The sequence below is a fragment of the Euprymna scolopes genome, chromosome 27, assembly GCF_053919585.1.
Source record: "Euprymna scolopes isolate OS-2025 chromosome 27, ASM5391958v1, whole genome shotgun sequence".
NCBI lineage: Eukaryota > Metazoa > Mollusca > Cephalopoda > Sepiida > Sepiolidae > Euprymna > Euprymna scolopes.
Window position 1 is genome coordinate 1,134,637 of NC_136508.1, and position 20,787 is coordinate 1,155,423.

Below are 20,787 nucleotides of genomic sequence, written 5' to 3' on the forward strand. Positions count from 1 at the left end.
GTGTTGTTGTAAGGGACAGAATTATAAATTTAAAAAAAAAAAAATGGTTTGCATACCTTATTTTGACGTCTGAATATCAGAACTTCGATTGTGTTTAATTATCCCGCTTTTGAGTTTTGAAGTGTGAAATTCGGTGAATATGTTAAGTAAAATAATTAATTTAAGTTAAGCAAAAAAAAAAAAAAAAATTTTTTTTTAATATTTATACGAAAAAAGCCATTTTAAAATCTTTGATAAATAAATTAACAATTTTTTTTTAGCGAGCCGAATAATGCATGACCATTATTAAACAGGGCATGTTTTGAAGAATCGATACAAAAAAAAAAAATTCGATAAATATTGTGCCCTTTGTGTTAAAAATAGCATCATTTTTTTCGATCCCGTTTGAAAACGTTTGCCGCCTTTCGACTATGGTGGACCAAACGCGCTGAAATAATTTTTTTTTATTCTGCTTTAAATTGCCCCCACCCCATTTTGGGGAGCTTGGCCCCCACATACATACACATTAAAAACCAAACTCATACAAATGGTCACCCATCTGGTACTGGCCAGCCTCAGCTTAATAATACATTGAAATTTTCGTCACTGAAAAATAATTTTTTTATGGCCTGTTTGGTCTTCCATAGTTTGCTTTTTATCAAATGCAAACGTAAACAGTGTCGATCTAGACTCTAGATGGACGCGAAGTAACTGGTTGCCTATATGAATAAGTGGAATTATTTGAAATCTAGGTACTTATATTATAATATTTTTGCATATTCTCTTAGAAAATCATCCTAAATCTTAGTTAGACAACAAATAAATAATTTTTTTCAAAAACCTATTTTAAATATTTATGTACGTTTTTTGTGCAAGACAAAAAATGTCAATTGTTAACTTTTTGGGAAAATTTAACATCTAAAATTTAATTAAAAATAGTAGAAAAAGTTTTACATTATTCTGTTTTCTATATGATAAAATTCAGGGTTTTATCTTTCTGGAAAAAAAAAGTTACTCAGAAATAATGGATTTTAATAAATGTAATTTCGTTTTAAAAAACAACAACAACTTGATTTTTCGGCCATTTTTGGCGGTGCCTAATTAATTAGCAGCCAATCAGGAAAAATCATAAAGTAGATATATCAAACATACAATGGCGCATAACAATGAAAATAAGGTATGCTCATATTGCAGGCATTCATAAAAACATTACAATATTATTATAACAATTACTTACTTTTTGTTTGTAGCAAACAGTTAAAAAAAAAAAAGAACTAATAATGAAAAGAATAGATCATAAAAAAATTCATAAATCATATTGAAGCCTCTTGTACTTATAGAACTTATTTTAAGAAATCATATCCATAATGTATATAAGTTGAAAATTTACAGTTTAACGCTCATACTAAGCAGAAGTTGAGGAAAAATTACATAAACTTATAAAATTGAAGCTTGATAATCAGAAAAATTAATAACAATAATATCAATGATACGGAAAAAAATGGGATGTAAATAGCTTTTATATTTACCTTGCAAAAGAAAGTGATTCCCTGTATATTAATTAGCAAATTATGAACTTATCAGCCTTAGCTTATTTCTGAACTTGTTTATAAAGGTGTGATTTCCTTTTTTATGGTTAAGTTTTAATTTTTGCGTTTCAGGTTGACAACGAAACTTAGTGATATAATGATATTTTACTACAAACATGGCTTAAGTAAAAATAAGTTATTTGGCAGTCAAAAGCCAATTCACTGAAAATAATTTGGATGACTGAAATAGCCTTCCTCAAATAAACGAATGTCCTCAAAAGAGGAGAAAGTAACAAAACTTATTTTACAGCCGCACCCCTCCCATTCTAAGGCAAGGCAAAATACCTTTGTTGATATTAAAAAGTGTACCAGTTTCGCTGCCTTTAACCTAGCATTAATTGGAAATGATAACAACGGCAATATTTTTGACAAAGCATAGTGTTGTGAGTTTAGACCGCTAGTGCGCATGCGCACCATATGTTTACAAATAGAACGAAATTGGCGTCTTTTCCAAGCTTAGTCGTTCGTTACCGACCATGTTGTTGTACCTGCTGAATTTTATGTTGAATAAAACCTTTCTAATATCTTAAAAGGTCTTTATTTTTCATTACACATAGAAAAGAACTCGAGCATATTTAATAATATGGAATTTATTGAAAAGATTTTTCTTCCAACGTTTTCCTCTAATCTTATGTGTTCACCCATGTGCGATAATCCCCACGTCCGACCACCCTTGAAAAGCTTACTAATTATTACAACAAAACGGGAAGAATTAAACAAAATGAAAACAAGTTTGCATTCTTGAGATGATTATTGCCGATTGTCTTCTTTTGTGGCAGATGAAAAAACGGAGTTTAATAAAAAGAAACAAACAAAATAGAAGAAACGAAAAACGAAATGGCAGCATTTTTTTTACATTAAGTTGAAAATAACCGTTTTATTTTCGTTTTAGCTGTTTCACACAAAATAATATATATTTTTTTTTGCAATGAAAAAATGATAGACTAGAGAAGATTTGAATACACGTGAAAGAAATAAAAAACTGTGGCTAATAATTATTAGGTTTTAAATTTTTATATTTCTGCGAATCTGTATTGAAACATATCTTTTAATGTTTAAAGATTATTGAAGATAATCCTCTAATATAAAGTTGCTTATTATTTCCGTTGAAATAGGTTTTAGCAGGATTTCATTGCTTCTAATAATTTTTCTTTTTTCATGTTTTACAAAAAAAACAAAAAAAACAAAAACCTCATTAAACACTAAAAAAAAGTAACAAGTTTAATCATCTATATATAGGAGGATGCCCTTCTGGTACTGAGATGCAGATTCATAAAAAGCTTTGTATAGCTGGAGTGAAGGTACAGGGCCAAATGAATAGCACTAGGTTTAAGTTGCCAACTTTGACTTGAAAGACTCAATGGTTTCAACTGTGATAATACTTAGTTTAACACTTAGTTTAGAGATCAGTCCAAGTTAAGATTACTTAAAAGTGTCCAAGAACGTATCAATTGGTTTGATTGATAGTAATCCTTACATTTTCAGTTACTGAAAACCAAGAACACTCTGCATAAAAAGCTATTAGAGCAGAATCATGTAATATTATAACTGCAACAATGAAATATCCAGTAAGTTATTATCACAAAAAACTAAAAAAAAAATTAAGCAAACATCCTTAGTAGTGCTTCTCAAATCTATTGATTATCTTAATATATTAAAGTTATCCAACATTAAAATCATATTATATTAAGATCATTTAACATCAAAATCATCTCATATCAAGACCGTTCTGGCCTCTAAAACACTACAAGACTTTGCTAGTTTCTCAAATACTGCTAGACTTTGCTAGCCTTTCAAACACTGATAGCCTCTGAAACACAGCTAGACTTTGCTAGCCCTTCAAATACAGCTAGACTTTGCTAGCCTCTCAAACACTCTTCGACTTTGCTAGCCTTTCAAACACTGCTAGACTCTCAAATACAGCTAGACTTTGCTAGCCTATCAAACACTGTTTGACTTTGATAGCCTTTCAAACACTGCTAGACTTTGTTAGTTTCTCAAATACTGCAAGCCTCTCAAATACAGCTAGACTTTGCTAGCCTCTCTGATGTAAAATGGGGGGTTCACCTCAAATACACAACCGGAATGTTCAAGTAAGATTATCGCTACAGTCCTCTGTCTCTTCTCTCTCGTTGCCTTCTCTCCTGGCTGATCGGGAATCATCTCCCAGCACCCAGAAATGAACATTGTTTCATAGGTTCCATCTTCACGCACACACGAGATTATGCGAGAACGGACGAAATAAAAATGCTGGCCGCCATGTTTGTTCTTCCTTTTCTTCACCTGAACTCACTCGCTGAGCCCCCACGGTAAGACTTCTCTTTCTTGCTTCTAATCACATGCCTCCCTGATCTCAAGATCACATTTCATAGTCTCTCATCCACTGTGGCGGTCGCCTCTCTCTACTTGGCCTCTGAGGTGTCTCGTCCTCCTCCTGTGGCTGCATACTCCCCTCCACTGCTTCGCCCTCAACTGGTCTGACGTCGAGAATGTGCCTCGGGACTCCTCCCACCACAATGTTGTTACTAGTGTTCCTCCCAGTCACGCGACCTCTACTCCATTGTGTGGTGCAGCGCGCCCCCGGTGGCTTCACCCATACCTCGTCCCCGAGTTTAATTGTCCCTGTGGCCTCTACTTCTCGGTTTGCCGGCTCCACCCTGGGATGTCTCCAGGAATATGCAAACATTGACAGTTGCGGGACCGTCTCTGGTACTTGTCCCAGTTTAGGCGACATGTTATACCAGAAGACGGCTTGCTCAGGTGAGATGCCTCCTCTTTCCGCAACTGTCTTTATGGTGCGGTGGTTTCTCTCTACGATCCCGTTGCCACTAGGTCTGTAGGCAGCTCTGAAAAATTGTTGGATCTTCCATTTCTTCAGTACTTCTGTCACTGCTACTGACTTGAACACAGTCCTGTTGTCGGTTAACAACTCTTCCACGGGGCCTCGCTCCAAAAACACCTCATCAAGGATTGCCGCTATTTCATTGCCTGTCCCTCCACGTAGCTTCTTCCATAGGGCAAATCGCCCGGGCCCACAGTCAATCATGGTCAGGTAAAGTCCACCCCTGTAATGGGTGACATCGCATGCCAGTCTCTCCCAGGTCCCACTCACCTCCAATTGGCCAGCTTCATGCGTGCTTGGAGCAGGATCAATCGACTGACATTTGTCGCATCTCCTGACCACTTACTTGCCTCACCTGCTCCTTGGTGATCCTCCGGTCGACTTTTTTCACTAAGTACCAAGTCCTCTCTACCCCCATATGGTGCAAATTGTGCAGTTCTCGCACGCCAACATCATCTAGATCCGATGCAGCAACAACATCTTTCTTTGGCAACAGCCAACTCTTCTTCACTCTCGTGAGAGCATCTGCTTGGTCCTTTTCAGAAGCCACCATGTCTACGCGAAGCTTCAAACAAAACTCTTGCATCAGCTCAGCCAGCACCCCAAGCCTGCGCTTCACTAACATCTCCACAGCCCCTTTCGTTTTTATCCTTTTTTCGCTTTAAATGAGAGACTTTAGCCAAGCAAACACCGTGGCAGAGTCTGTTTTGATGCAGATGTCACGTAGTCCTCATTTCAAGGCCAGATTGACTCCTTTTATTGTCGCGTCTAATTCCGCCACATTGATATGGCTGACGTCATTCTTTTTCCTCAACCAGGCTGCATCTTCTGCAACTACTCCTCCAATTTCCAAAACGACCCCTGTTGCAATGCTGCTCGCATCGCACCACACGACTCCATCCAATGTTCGCGGTATGTTCCAGGTTTCTCGGACTGGGTCTTGCTGTTCTGCTTCTTTCAGGAGCTCTTCCATCATGGCGACCGTTCTTTCTCCCACCTTATCATTCCATCCTCGTCCTTCGGCGTGTCTCTTTATGTAGCTGCATGCTGGTCTAAGCCAGCTAGCAATGGGGTAATGTCCGATCAACTTTCCGCATATGGAAAAAAGTTCACATTTGTTGAGCTCCTGCTTCAGTTGTGGGATCTCGTTTCCCCTGCGAAACTCTAGGCCGCCTGACGCACCTCGTTTCAGTTTTAGACCCAAAGCAGCCCCTCCGTCTAATTTTTCCGGCTCTTTGGTGACCAACCCGAACCTCTTCAAATGAGCCACCACCTCCTTGGCAGTTACCACAGTTTCATTCACCAGAATGTCGTCTATGTATGAGCTCACCACCCCATCTCCCTTTCCAATTGTCTCCAGAATCTTCCTGAGGATAGTTGACATAATCTTGGGTGCCGAATTTTACCCAAACCCTACTCGCGTAAGGCAGTAGGTTTTGCCTTTGTACTTGACTAACTGATATTTCCAGAGCTTCTTGGCAACATGGAGTTGCAAATAGGCAGATTTTAGATCTACCAACGTAGATGCGCCATTCATCTGCCTCCATTCCCTAATGGTCTCACTGCACACATCTACGGTGTCGCCTCCCGTATGGCACTTAACATGGCCATTCAGCTCTCGGAAATCCAGGACCGGTCTTACTTTCCCTTTAGTTGTTTGCAGAACGGCCATCAACAGCAAAATGCCCGACTCCACATCATCCGTCCAAGGCATCAGTATCCCCTCCTCAATCCATCGGTCGACTTCCTGCTCAAACTCCTTTCTCGCCCCTCCTCTAAGCGAATTTGTGTAGCACGCCACCCTGTTTGTCAGCGATGGCGCTTGATGTTTCAATGCCCACTCCACCGTCCACTGCTCTCCGTCGAATTTGGCTCGGAAGTCCTGATCTTTGATCGACAATTTTCTTTCCTCCCCGGCCTGGTTGATCCCTCTGGGGGCGTTCTCCGTCACCGCGCACTCAGCTAGTCCGAACCTCACGTTGTCACATGTGATGGTAACACCTCCAAGGCGGCATATAACATCCATTCCAATGATGGCTTGGACGCCAGGCACCAGGCGATCAGTGACAATTGCATGGACCCTCATCCGACGTTCAGCAATATCAATAGTGACGGTCTTCCTCCCTCGACACTTCACTCGCGACCCATCGAATGCCACTACTTCACCCTTCGCTTTCCATCTTCCGACCAGGGTAGTGTGCACCATGGTAGTGGTGCAGCCAGTGTCAATCAGGGCCATAACTTCCCGTCCTTCCACTGCAATTATCTGTTTGGGCATCTGCTACGGGTGCGCCTCTATTATCGAATCGGGGCGGCCGCTGGCGCGTCGACCTCCCCTCGCCAGTTTCCCGAACTTGTGCATTTTACCACTAAATGGCCTCTTCGATTGCATTTGTAACACACTGTCCGTTGCAAGAACTTCCTGCAGTCTCTTCTCATGTGTGGTCCCCCGCATTCGAAGCATGTGATCCCCGGGTTTGGCAGATTACTGCCCACATCCTGCTGTACCGTTGCTGTTGTTCCTCCAGGCTCCGTGGGCTGGGTGCTCACCAAGATTTTTGCAGTTCTAAGCAGCTCACTCACATCCAGCGTCTCCACTCCCGGTACCTGCTGCAACCTTTTCGATATTTCTTCCGGGAACCCGGTAACAAAAGTCATCTTGACTACGTGATTCGTGGCATGTCCCCTTAATGCCTGACAACTCAACCAATCTCCTTATCTCATTCGCATAGACATCCACAGATTCACCAGTCCACCTCTTCTCTTTCAACTTATTAAAGGCCTCGAAAGGCCCCTTTGCGAAAGCTTCGATCAGTCGACCCTTGATGGCATCTGCGTCACCCTGTTCCCGCTCGCTGAGCTCCAAATAGAGGGCCATTGCGTCCCCTTCCAGAAACAGTGGTATTACTGCGGCCACATCATCAAGCTTCTGAATCCTTGCTACAAGGTCCACTTTTTTAAGCCACGCCACCACATCACCGTCGCCATTAAAAGGCTTAATCATGTTGCTTAAGCCTGCGTTGGCCATTGCCGAAATAGCTTGATGTAAAATGGGGGGGGGTTCACCTCAAATACACAACCGGAATGTTCAAGTAAGATTATCGCTACAGTCCTCTGTCTCTTCTCTCTCGTTGCCTTCTCTCCTGGCTGATCGGGAATCATCTGCCAGCACCCAGAAATGAACATCGTTTTATAGGTTCCATCTTCACGCACACACGAGATTATGCGAGAATGGACGAAATAAAAATGCTGGCCGCCATGTTTGTTCTTCCTTTTCTTCGCCTGAACTCACTCGCTGAGCCCCCACAGTAAGACTTCTCTTTCTTGCTTCTAACCACACTCTCAAACACTCTTCGACTTTGCTAGCCTTTCAAACACTGCTAGACTTTGTTAGTTTCTCAAATACTGCTAGCCTCTCAAACACAGCTAGACTTTGCTAGCCCTTCAAATACAGCTAGACTTTGATAGCCTCTCAAACACTCTTCGACTTTGCTAGCCTTTCAAACACTGCTAGACTTTGTTAGTTTTCCAAATACTGCTAGCCTCTCAAATACAGCTAGACTTTGCTAGCATATCAAACACTGTTCGACTTTGCTAGCCTATCAAACACCGCTAGACTTTTTTAGTTTCTTAAATACTGCAAGCCTCTCAAATACAGCTAGACATTGCTAGCCTCTCAAACACTCTTCGACTTTGCTAGCCTTTCAAACACTGCTAGACTTTGTTAGTTTCTCAAATACTGATTGCCTCTCAAACACAGCTAGACTTTGCTAGCCTCACAAACACTGTTTGACTTTGATAGCCTTTCAAACACTGCTAGACTTTGTTAGTTTCTCAAATACTGCTAGCCTCTCAAACACAGCTAGACTTTGTTAGCCTCTCAAACACAGCTAGACTTTGCTAGCCTCTCAAATACAGCTAGACTTTGCTATCCTCTCAAACACTCTTCGACTTTGCTAGCCTCTCAAACGCTGTTTGACTTTGCTTGACTTCCAAACACTGTTAGACTTTGGTAGTTTCTCAAATACTGCTAGCCTCTCAAACACAGCTAGACTTTGCTAGCCTCTCAAACACTGTTTGACCTTGATAGCCTTTCAAACACTGCTACACTTTGTTAGTTTCTCATATTCTGCTAGCCTCTCAAATACAGCTAAACTTTGATAGCCTCTCAAACACTCTTCGACTTTGCTAGCCTTTAAAACACTGCTAGATTTTGTTAGTTTCTCAAATACTGCTAGCCTCCCAAATACAGCTAGACTTTGCTAGCTTCTCAAACACTGTTCGACTTTGATATCCTTTCAAACACTGCTAGACTTTGTCAGTGTCTCAAAAACTGCCAACCTCTCAATCACAGCTAGATTTTGCTAGCCTCTGGAATACAGATAGTCTTTGCTAGCCTCTCAAACACTGCTAGACTTTGTTAGTTTCTCAAATACTGCTAGCCTCTCAAATACAGCTAGACTTTGCTTGCCTCTCAAATACAGCTAGACTTTGCTTGCCTCTCAAACACTGCTAGACTTTGCTTGCCTCTCAAACACTGCTAGACTTTGCTAGCCTTTCAAACACTGCTAGACTTTGTTAGTTTCTCAAATACTGCTAGGCTCTCAAACACAGCTAGACTTTGCTAGCCTCTCAAACACTGCTAGACTTTGTTAGTTTCTCAAATACTGCTAGCCTCTCAAATACAGCTAGACTTTGCTATCCTCCCAAACAATCTTCGACTTTGATAGCCTTTCAAACACTGCTAGACTTTGCTAGCCTCTCAAACACTGTTCCACTTCGCTAGCCTTTCAAACATTGCTAGACTTTGTTAGTCTCTCAAATACTTCTAGCCTCTCAAACACAGCTAGACTTTGCTAGCCTCTCAAATACAGCTAGTCTTTGCTAGCCTCTCAAACACTGTTTGACTTTGCTTGACTTCCAAACACTGTTAGACTTTGTTAGTTTCTCATATTCTGCTAGCCTCTCAAATACAGCTAGACTTTGCTAGCCTCTCAAGCACTGTTTGACTTTGATAGCCTTTCAAACACTGCTAGACTTTGTTAGTTTCTCATATTCTGCTAGCCTCTCAAATACAGCTAAACTTTGATAGCCTCTCAAACACTGTTCGACTCTGATATCCTTTCAAACACCGCTAGACTTTGTTAGTGTCTCAAAAACTGCCAACCTCTCAAACACAGCTAGATTTTGCTAGCCTCTGGAATAGAAATAGTCTTTGCTAGCCTCTCAAACACTGTTTGACTTTGGTAGCCTTCCAAACACTGTTAGACTTTTTTTAGTTTCTCAAATACTGCTAGCCTCTCAAACACAGCTAGACTTTGCTAGCCTCTCAAATACAGCTAGACTTTGCTAGCCTTTCAAACACTGCTAGACTTTGCTAGCCTCTCAAACACTGTTCGACTTTGCTAGCCTTTCAAACACTGCTAGACTTTGTTAGTTTCTCAAATACTGAAAGCCTCTCAAATACAGCTAGACTTTGCTAGCCTTTCAACCACGGTTTGACTTTGATTGTCTTTCAAACACTGCTAGACTTTGTTAGTTTCTCAAATACTGCTAGCCTCTCAAATACAGCTAGACTTTGCTAGCCTCTCAAACACTGTTCGACTTTGCTAGCCTCTCAAACACTGCTAGACTTTTTGAAACAAAAATGTAGTAAGCAAAACAAAAAAAAATGCAACTAAAAACAGACGGAACAAAAACATGTTTCTCGCCGACACGTGGGTCGTAACAAGCACAATCTACTCGCCAGAATCACCTACACACAATCTGTAGAACGCTCCCTCTCCTTTCCAGTGTCCTGCTTTTATAGCGGCCGGGAACGACGTATTTGCATAATCGCACGAGAGCAGACGTGATTCAACGATAATTACATTGGGTAAACGCTAATAAAAGCCCATGGACGCCATCTTAGAACTCTCTCTTCTGCTCAGCCCAAAACAGACGTATCCGAGGTAAGCTCTCTATTTCTCATTTTGGTTACTGTTAATTCTGCTACACTCCCCCCTGATCTCATGATCACAAACGGGGCAGGGGGGCAGTCGTTTTTGTCAGGTACTTCTTCGAAGAACCGGAGGCAGCACTTCCTCCTTGTCATCTTCCTCATTACCACCGTTATTGCCGCCAGTCTGTTCCATAGGCGGTGTTTCACAATCAGGGCAGGGACAGGGGGGCAGTATCCGTCTTTGTCGGGTACTCCTTCGTAAAGGCAAGACCGGTGGTACCTCTTCCGCTTCTTCAGTATGTGCATTATATGGCTCTCCATCATCCTGCATTATACTCTCTGCTCGTTCAGAAGACATTGTACTGTCTTCCTCTTCCTCTGATGTAACAACATAATGGCGAGGGCGCAGATCTTTCATGTGGTGAGGCACACCGTCCATCAAAATCGATTGAGGGCTGATTACTTTGGTCACCTCATCCTTGCCGAACCACGTGGTACATCGATTTTGCGGTCTTTTGACCCACACGCGATCTCCAACCTGGTAAGAGCTGTCCTTGGGATCTGCGGACGCAGTTGCGAGATTGGTCTCCTTTACTCGAACTTCATATCGATAAATCCTGTTGGCAGGCGCAGTGAAGGGAGATGTGTCGTCTCTTGGTGTGATGTTATACCAGTAGACAGCTTCCTGTATGGGACAGCGCATTCTAGCCGCTATCGTTTCACTGTACGGTGACATCGCTCCGCTATGCCATTCCTGGCTGGAGCGTACGCACAATGGAATCGCAAGTGAACTCCCCATTTATGTGCAAATGCTTGGAATGCGTTGCTGCAGAAAGCCGTGTCATTGTCTAAAAGGATTTCATGCGGCGAGCCACGCTCGAGGAACACTGTTTCCAACCGATGGATCACGCTTGCCGAGTCCTACCTTGCCAATTTCCTCCAAATGGAGAAACGCGATGGACCACAGTCTGTTAGAGTTAAAAAATGGAAGGTGCCATAATGCGTGATATCCATTCCAATTCTTTGCCAATTCTCGTTAACTTTCAGCTTTCCCTTTTCCCACCTGACTGGCGCTGGGTCAATGGACTGACATTCCTCACATTTCCGTATGACCGTTTTAACGGTTGCTTTTGTCGTGGTTGGGAAACTTCTACTGACAAAGTAGGTAGTGCGTCGCACCCTCGGATGTCCACTACCTTTGTGAATAGCCATAATTTGACTCTCATCCAGCTCGTCTGTGTGAACCACGCCTATCACCGGGTCAAGCCCGTTTTTCTTTTTCATTGCCTCAAACCACGTCTGTGGTACTTGTGTCAATCGGTCAGCAATGTTTCGTGCTGATGGAACCAGCGTCACGTCCACTGTCAGCCCGTACTCTTTCACGAGCTCCTTTATAGTGCTTAGACGCCTCCTAATAAGCATCTCGCTTGCTGCTTTGGTGCTCACTCGCGCCTTTCCAGTTAATGTGTCCGAGACCCAATGGTATACGCAGACAGAATCTGTCTTTATGTGTAGCACTTTGCTCTGCCACTGTAGAGCCAAATTAATACCTTTCAATACGGCATCCAGCTCGGCTAAGTTGATATGTTGAGAGTCACCTTCAGGTCGCAGCCAACATGCATCCTCCAACACAGTTTCGCGCATCTCTAAGGCTGCACCAATTGCTAGGGAGCTAGCATCGACCCATACATTCAGCTCTTTGCCATCCACACACCAATTTCCCCGGACCGGATCGTTCTGCTGCACAGATTCCAAGGTTTCGAACATCATACGATGTAGTATGGTGTCCCTTACTTCATCATCCCAGCCCTTCGTTACCAAACTTACTCTCCTTCTAAGTATTCCAAAAGCCACACGAAGCCAACTGCACACCGGAAAGTGCCCGACAAGTCGACCACACAGGGAAAACATTTTTCGTCGCGTAACAATGCTGGGAGCCTCTGGAATTGCATTTCCTCCCTTCCACCGTAGTTCACTGTGTTCCATCCAGACCACCAATCCCAGCACCCGTGCACCGTCCTTCAACCGCTCCAGGTTCTTACACCCCAACCCGAACTGCGCTAGGTGTTCTCTTATATGGGGCGCGGGCACCACGTCCTCGTTGATAAAAATGTCATCGATGTAAGCAGATGCTGCACGGCTTACAACTTCTTCCTGAGACAATTGCTTTCATGATCAGGGGAGCCACATTCAAACCGAACCCCAGACGGGTCAGGCAATATTTTTTCCCATCGATTTCCACAGTCTGGTATGGCCACAGTGTCTCATGGACCCGGACTTGCTCTCCTCAGGTCCAGTAGAGACACGTTAGCACCTTTTAGTCTCCATTCGGGCAGCTTAGCCGCACAAACATCTGCGTTGGCCATAAACGCGTCTACATAATGATTTAGCTCCCGGTAGTCCATTACCAGGCGCACTTTGGCTTTGTTCTGTTGCATCAAAGCCATCAGGGGAATTAGGCCTTTGGAAGGTCCCAATTTATCCTCTGGGTACGGTACAAGCCAACCATTATCTATCCAGGTGCAGAGCTCCTGCGTGTATTCTTCACGGATTTCTGCTGGCACTGGGTATTCTGACACTCGATTGTGTAGTCTTTCAGGGGGGTGGTCCTCAGACCACTTCCACGATGCGGTCCACGTTCGGTTTTGATGATCAAAGGTGGCGGTGAAATCCGGTTCATTAATAGAAATGGCTGCGCATTTAATATTTTTCCTGTCACCCAGCTGCACTGATCCTGTAGGGTTGACAACGACACCGCCCAGAGCTTTTATGGCGTCAATCCCTAGAAGTAAGTCAAACCCCAGCGGTTTGCCACGCACCACCAACACATCGATTCTGGCAGACACACCTTTGTCAGTGGACACAGAGACCGCTCCAACACCGCAGCACGCATGGGACATTCCACCAATCGCTTTGACATTTACATTCGTTTTTCTCCAAGACCGACACCGGTCTGCATGTAAAATAGTCCTAGAGCATCTTGTATCAATAAGCGCCAAACATCGCGTCCCGTCAACATGGATGCTTATCACCATTGTGTTCTCGCATCTTGGTGGGGAAGGAGACTGGCGCTTATGCGTCCTCCCCGTGCTCGTTTCCCGAGCAATTCCGAGCCCAGTGTCCACTCTCACCGCAACGGTAACACTGTGTTCCATGTTTTCGACAGTCGTTTGCAAAGTGGCCTTTCGTATTGCACTTGAAACAGGTCACACTAACAGGAATATTCTGGGCCCTGTGGTTGTTGGGTGAGCATGTGGCCACAACCACGTCCTGATTGTGTTCCCCAGTCGTCATCAAAATTCTTCCTCTCGACATTAGTTCCCCCATGGTCAGGACTTCGATGTTCGGCACCTGTTGAAGAGCAATTGAGATAGCGTCAGGGAACCCAGTGACGAAAGTCAATTTTGTGAGTCTCTCTAAGCCATCTCCTGTGAATCCGGCCAATCCAACCAACTGCCTGATTTTGTTGGTGTAAACATCTACACGTTCGCCAGCCGATCTAACCATAGTTATTTTTCTGTATGCTGCAAACGCGTCGTCGGTAAATGCCTGCTTTAATCGGGCCTCAATCTGGTCTATTTCTCTTTGATCGTCCTCCTCTATTTCCATGTAGAGGGCCAGTGCATCACCTTCCAGATATAAAGGTAGCAGACTCGCTACATCATCCACCTGCTGAAGTTGTGCGACAAGTCTCACTTTTTTCAGCCACGCTACAACGTCTCCCTCGCCAGAGAACGGCTTGATAATATCGCTGCTTATCTGCACCTTCACAATAGTCGAGCCAAAATATCTTGAAACAAAAACGTAATAGGCAAAACAAACAAAAAAAAATACAACTAAAAACAGACAGAACAAAAACTCGTTTCTCGCAGACACGTGGGTCGTAACAAGCACAATCTACTCGCCAGAATCACCTACACACAATCTGCAGAATGCTCCCTCTCCTTTCCAGTGTCCTGCTTTTAGCGGCCGGGAACGACATATTTGCATAATCGCGCGAGAGCAGATGTGATTCAACAATAATTACATTGGGTAAACACTAATAAAAGCCCATGGACGCCATCTTAGAACTCTCTCTTCCGCTCAGCTCAAAACAGACGTATTCGAGGTAAGCTCTCTATTTCTCATTTTGGTTACTGCTAATTCTGCTACACTTTGTTAGCCTCTCAAACACTGTTCGACTTCACTAGCCTTTCAAACACTGCTAGACTTTGTTAGTTTCTCAAATACTGCTAGCCTCTCAAGTACAGCTAGACTTTGCTAGCCTCTCAAACACTGTTTGACTTTGATAGCCTTTCAAACACTGCTAGACTTTGTTAGTTTCTCAAATACTGCTAGCCTGTCAAACACAGCTAGACTTTGCTAGCCTCTCAAACACAGCTAGACTTTGCTAGCCACTCAAACACTACTAGACTTTGCTAGGCTTTCAAACACTGATAGACTGTCCTAGCTCCTCAATTACTGGTAGACTTTACTAGTCTTTCAAAAAAAGCTAGACTTTACTAGCCTCTCAACTATGGCTAGGCTTTACTATCCTCACAAACATTGCTAGACTTTGCTAGCCTCGCAAACACTGCTAGACTTTACTAACCTCACAAACACTGCTAGACTTTGCTAAACACACACAAAAAAGTCAGTGGAATCATAATTCTTAATTATACAATGACGATGATTAGAAAGATAAAAAAACATTTATTGTAAACGGACCATAATAATGCATGAAACATTACACAGTTTACTAGTTAATGTTAAACAGCATATTCTGTATATATCTTCTTTGAATATTTGATGTTTAAATTACAAATATTACGTCTTTATAAAGCATGCAGCAATTTAATTCATCGCATTTTTGTTGTTGAAACAGTATAAAAAAAGGTTTACTTCTCATTTTAGTATTCTTTCCTGCATAAAATAATTTTCTTCTTGTCAACTCCTATTATTCTACAGAAGAGCCTGTCTGATTGGTCAAAGCGATTCTCATTAACCAATGAGCAGTCATGCTATTTGTCAGGCTGTATGTAAAAAGCCTTTATTCTCTCCTTTTCAAGTCAACAAGTAAGAAACCTTTTCTTCTTCAATTTGAATGCCTTACTTTGAACATTCAGAGAGTCGTCCGTTTCTCGGACGTAAAAGAACTTTATGGTTATTGTTCGATTTAATAATTCAATACATATATTATCCTTATCTCAGTTTTGCATCTTCTGTACCTTTTTCTTCCAGTATTCTAACTTCAGCAAGAGAGAATTGAAGCATTCCCTTGCCAAAGCATTTTATTGATTTAATTATCCAATGGTTGTGAAGGTGGTGGTAGCAAGCATTTTGAAAGGCTTTACAGTATGGGCATGGCATTCTAACTAATCCTGGTTATCCACTGTAGTCTGGCAGTCTCTCATAATGATTCTCCATGCCACTGCATCAAAGCTTCCCAGACCAAGAGAGTAGGATTGTCGCTGTGCAACGATCTTCTCACTCTAAAATTATTCACACATTTTGGAAACTCATTATTAGCACCAACCTGTAAACACACACCTCCAAGTTCCGTGGCAATGAGTATGTGACAAAGGAATGGAGATGAATTCCCTAGGAGAGGGAAAGGATCAGTGCACCACGATTGGTCAGTACATGGCTGAATCATACAGGGGAGAGGCATTGATTCGTTAAAAGAGAAAAGTTCCATTTGTTTCTGCTACATAACCCCTGCTTATGCTGAAAGCCGACAGAGAAAAAGTTAGCATAACAAATAGCAAAAAATAAAAAATATCAATTTATTATATTTAGTTCTTTTGTTTTTATGGAAAAATGTTCTCACTTTTCTGTGAAAAGTTGGTGAATAGTTGTATATTTCTTTTTGAATAAAACTTTTTTTTTTCTTGGAAAGAAAAACTATTTTGACAGAAATACAAGGTTTTACACAGTCTCTTTGGCCAATGTACCTGTCAACCACTATGGATCATTTACTTCAGGTGTATGATGATGCTGTGTGTATGTTGGGGGAATGTGTGGCTCTCGTGTTGTGTCCAGAAAGGTTCTTTTTACAGTGTCTACTGAAACTGTCTCTTTTTTTGCCATTAGTCTAGTGTAAAATTTTTATCAGTGCACGAAAGCACACAATAAGGGGCAGTGTAAGGTGGAGTTAGAGGAGCTTTTACAGCATCCTTTCTAAGGAAAACGTGAGTCCATAACAAAATGTCCTTTGGGACCAAAGATTTTATGGTTTGTTCTCTAGGGTGCATCGGTTGTAGCTTACTGAAATAAACTCGCAGTCTCTTCACATACAGAGCTGAGTCAGTTGCTGTATCCTCTATTGCAGTAAGTATCTAACCTGGCAACAATAGAAGTACTCCATAAACAAGTTCAGCTGCAGAGTATCCCAGGTCCTCCTTGATTGATGCACGACAGCCAAGAAGAATAATCGGTATGTATTCATGCCATCACTGTTGGTCAGGGTAAGCTGCTTTCAATTGGTGATGGAAGCGTTCTATCATCCCATTAGAGGTTGGGTGATAGCTCGTTGTCTGAATATGTGTGATCCCTAAGATCCTGCACAGATAGGATTCAAACTGTACACCACGGTCCGTAGTGATGGATGTGGGTGCTCCGTAACGCGATATCCAGCTTGATATAAGGGCTTGCACTATGGATTCAGCTGAAATATCATTTAGGGGAATAGCTTCAGGCCACTGTGTGAAATGGTCATTGCAGGTCAGGATATAAGTAAATCCCTGACTGACCAGCCATGGTCCAACCAGATCAATGTGAACATGGCTAAACCGAGTCTCTGGGGTGCTGAATGTTCCAAGGGGTGCACGAATATACTTGTACACCTTTGTTACACAGGAATGTGTTCAGGCAGTGATATCAGGCCTCATATTTGGCCAGAAAAATCTAGCTGTAATCAGCTTCACTGTGGCTTTGCATCCAATTGTGTAGGGGGTCAAAACCAACTCTATGATGAATCCTCGAAACAAATGGTCAAGGTGAATCCATTGAGGTGTCACAAATGATCTGCATGTCCAAAGTAGGCATGCGCAGATATGTAAATTTGCAAATTGCGAATTCAGGTGATGACGGATCCAAAGTGTCCAGACTCAACTGGTTTAAGGCCATCTGCTGCAAGTCGATATCCGATAGTAAGGACAGAGAATTTATAGGAAGGCGGGACAAGGCATCTGCTGCAGTATTCTCTTAACCTGATATATGTCAGATATCATTGGTAAACTGCAAAACAAAATTCATGTGATGAATTTTGCGGGGAGAATATTTGTCCGGCTTGAAACACAGTGCATACGTAAGCAGAAGGTGATCAGTGTAAATCACAAACTGACGGCATTTGAGTGAATGTTGAAAATGTTCCACTGCGAGGTACATTGCCAGGAGTTCATGGCCAAATGTGCTGTAACGTTGTTCTGCTGGTTTCAGCTGTCTCGAAAACTATGTGAGAGGTTGTAACTGTTGTTGGTCCTGCTGTTGCAACACTGCACCTACAGCTGTGCCCGATGCATCCACGGCCAGTGAAAACTGGGCATCAGGCACAGGATGTGCAAGTAATGTGTGTGTTGCTAGTTTCTGTTTCAATTCGTTACTTTCAGTGTAATCTGCTCATTTTTCTTTTTCCTGTTACGTAACAGGTCAGAAAGAGGAGACAGGAGATCCGTGCAGTGTGGGATAAAATGCCTGTAATAATTTAGTAGGCCAAGGAAGTGCCTTAGCTGGCGAAGTGAAGGTGGAGGTGAGTGGCATATTCCTCAGGTGAGATACCTGTCACGAGAATGTCATCTATGTAGTTATAGACGAAGTCCAAATCACACACTATTTCGTCCATGAAGCGTTGAAAAATACTAGCCACATTTCGCAAGCCAAAAGGCATGGTTAAAAATTCAAACACTTTGAATGGAGTTGTTACTGCAGTTTTCAGGATGTCGGCAGGGTTCACAGGTATTTGATGGTAAGCCTTAATCAAATCTAGTTTGGAGAAAGTTTTGCAACCATGCAAAGAAAGTTTTGCAACCATGCAAAGAGGAAGCAAAATCTTGTATATGAGGGATTGGATAACGATCAGGTATGGTCATGGCATTGAGTCATTGATTGTCTGTAGTTGGACACCAATCTGTCATGTTTCGGGACCATATGCATATGGACTGGATGACAGGCGTATTATTCCCAACTGCAGCATATGGTTGAATTCTGCAGGAACAACTGTGGTCTCAATGTGATATTTTGTTGTGTGCATAGGTTTGTTCACAACAAAATTCAAATTTGTCAATTCCGGGTAGGAGTGTAATAACTTGTGGCAAGGATCGTTGGTGGCAATGAAAAATGATAGATGGGACCTTTGATATTAAGCCAGGGAGGGAAAATTTGGTATTACCATTTATCAACCGGCATTTGCACATATCCACTATCAAATTGAAGTGATGCAGAATGGGTTAGGGTAAATCAGCTACTGTAAAAACTCACGTAAAGTCTCTCCGCAATTCCAAATCAAGAGAACGAGAAATTTGATCCTACGTGGGAATAGGGGAGTGATTTACCGCTTGCAGTGTGATAAGCAACACTGGTGGCTTCTCTTTTAGGAGTTTCAGTGGCCAGATACTGTTAACTGTCCCCCCGTATCAACTAAACAACGTGCTTGGGATCGGAAGTCAGTAATGAAGTTGTAATCAGAGTTTTTTTTTTTCTGTCTGTTTCGATTTACTCAAAACCGCACACACCTCGTCTTCTCATGTATCGTTCTCTTCTTCCTCTTCTACTTCTTGCTCTTTTTCTTCTTTTTTCTTCTCAGTCGTCAGAAGCGTCGTCTTTGTCTTGACTACGTTTTTCCTTCTCCCTTCTTGCTCACAGTGACCCATTTTTATGCTAAGCTGAACTCTCGTGTGTGCGAGAGAACACGAGATTTTGCATGATTACTTGGCAATATTAACCGGCCGCCGCCATCTTGCCATTTTTCTTTGGACGTGCCCGCTTTGCAGAGTGCACACCTCGAGCGTTTGTCAGGTAAGCCCGTCTGTTCGCAATTTATTACACACTCCCCCCTGATCTCATTATCACAGAAAGAGCAGGGAGGCGGTGGCCTTTTTCTTCGAGTGCTTCTTCGGAGAGGGGGATTCGGGGCTTCATCATCGTCTGCGCTGTCTTCCGTGACACAAAGGTCGGCGAACCTAAAGCTGAGCATCGCAGTATCACTGTCCGGGTCTTCATCATCAGTAGGAGGGTCAGTACTTTGAAGGCTACCACTCTCAGTGTTGCTGTGCATTGAAGCCGTCGTGAACCAGAATGATGGGTCGCTGGTCACGGATTCAATTTCACTATCTTCGTCAAGCGGCAGCTGCGTTTGGAATACTGATCTTAAGTCTTTAATATGACGAGGTACTCCATCAACTCGCACCGCCTGTGGGCTGATCACTTCACTTCAATTTATTACACAGAAGTAGGCACAGTTGTTCTGTAGATCCTGTAAGGAATGTCCTGTGCATGATTCTCCAGATATTAGTTTCCCTGATTCAAAAACGAACAGGGCTTTTTGCATTTACGTGCCTCAGCGTAATAGTGACTATGGTAAAAACATGTTTGAATGGCGATGGTGATGTTGAGATGGTGGCTTTTGGGTGAATGTGGCCTGCCCATGTTTAGCTTACTCACCTCTATGGTGAGACGTTCGATGGCAGCAAGAATAGCCACCGATGCGGCTCCTTGGATTATGTTTCTAGTCGCAACAAGGACCACGGGTACTTCAGCCTGTGTCTGAGGGATTGCAGCAGTGGTAGGCCCTTTAACAAAATCAATTACTTTATCCGCTGATGCCACTACTACGCCGATGGAATGCTTCTGAAACATAGGTGCCAGAATTGTCTTTACCTGTGACAGCAGCTTTGAAAAGAAAAGCTGCTTAATCAGTGTGCTATCCGTGGGGATATCTTCTGCCAGCTCCCTCATTCTGCAGAGCAACTCAATTGCATGCGGTCCCCTAAATGCTCGTCATGGACCAACGCTTGAAAATGCTTTTTCAGAGACTGACATCTGGAGCAGCACATCCTGCTTTATGCTGTCATATGTAGAGTTAAGAGGGGTGTCAGTTATCAAATCCTTGACAACTGGAATCAGCGACGTGGGGAAAGCACTAAATAATATGTGCAGTTTTGTTTGCTCTGGGACGTTGTTTGTAGCAAAATATGATTCGAGTTGGGCAAACCAAACTTGAACGTCACCTGCAAATGACGTCATTTTTAAAGAAAACAGACCAAAAAATCGACTGTCTGAAATTGATAAAGGACACTGTCAAGGAAACATGAAGGAAAGACGAAAAGATAAAATAAGAAATCATAGGACAATAACACAAGAGAAAATAAGTAATCATAGGACAATAACACAAGAGCCACACATTTCCCTAACACACAGCATCATCATAAATCCAAAGTAAAAGACCCATGTGAAGACAT

The 20,787-nt window shown here is 42.6% G+C and overlaps 1 protein-coding gene across 5 annotated transcripts in view; it reads right to left on the reverse strand.

The window, feature by feature from the left end:
• LOC145248787 (kin of IRRE-like protein 1) overlaps positions 1 to 20,787 on the reverse strand; it is a 2,909,730-nt gene that overhangs the window by 796,476 nt on the left and 2,092,467 nt on the right. The window contains exon 1 of one of the 5 annotated variants that reach the window (XM_080110424.1): positions 1,509 to 1,531. The exons of the other annotated variants lie outside the window; for them this stretch is intronic. The gene's annotated coding sequence lies outside the window, so the exon portion shown is untranslated. Of the gene's footprint in view, positions 1 to 1,508; positions 1,532 to 20,787 lie in introns of those variants that run through there. 5 annotated transcript variants of the gene reach the window in all.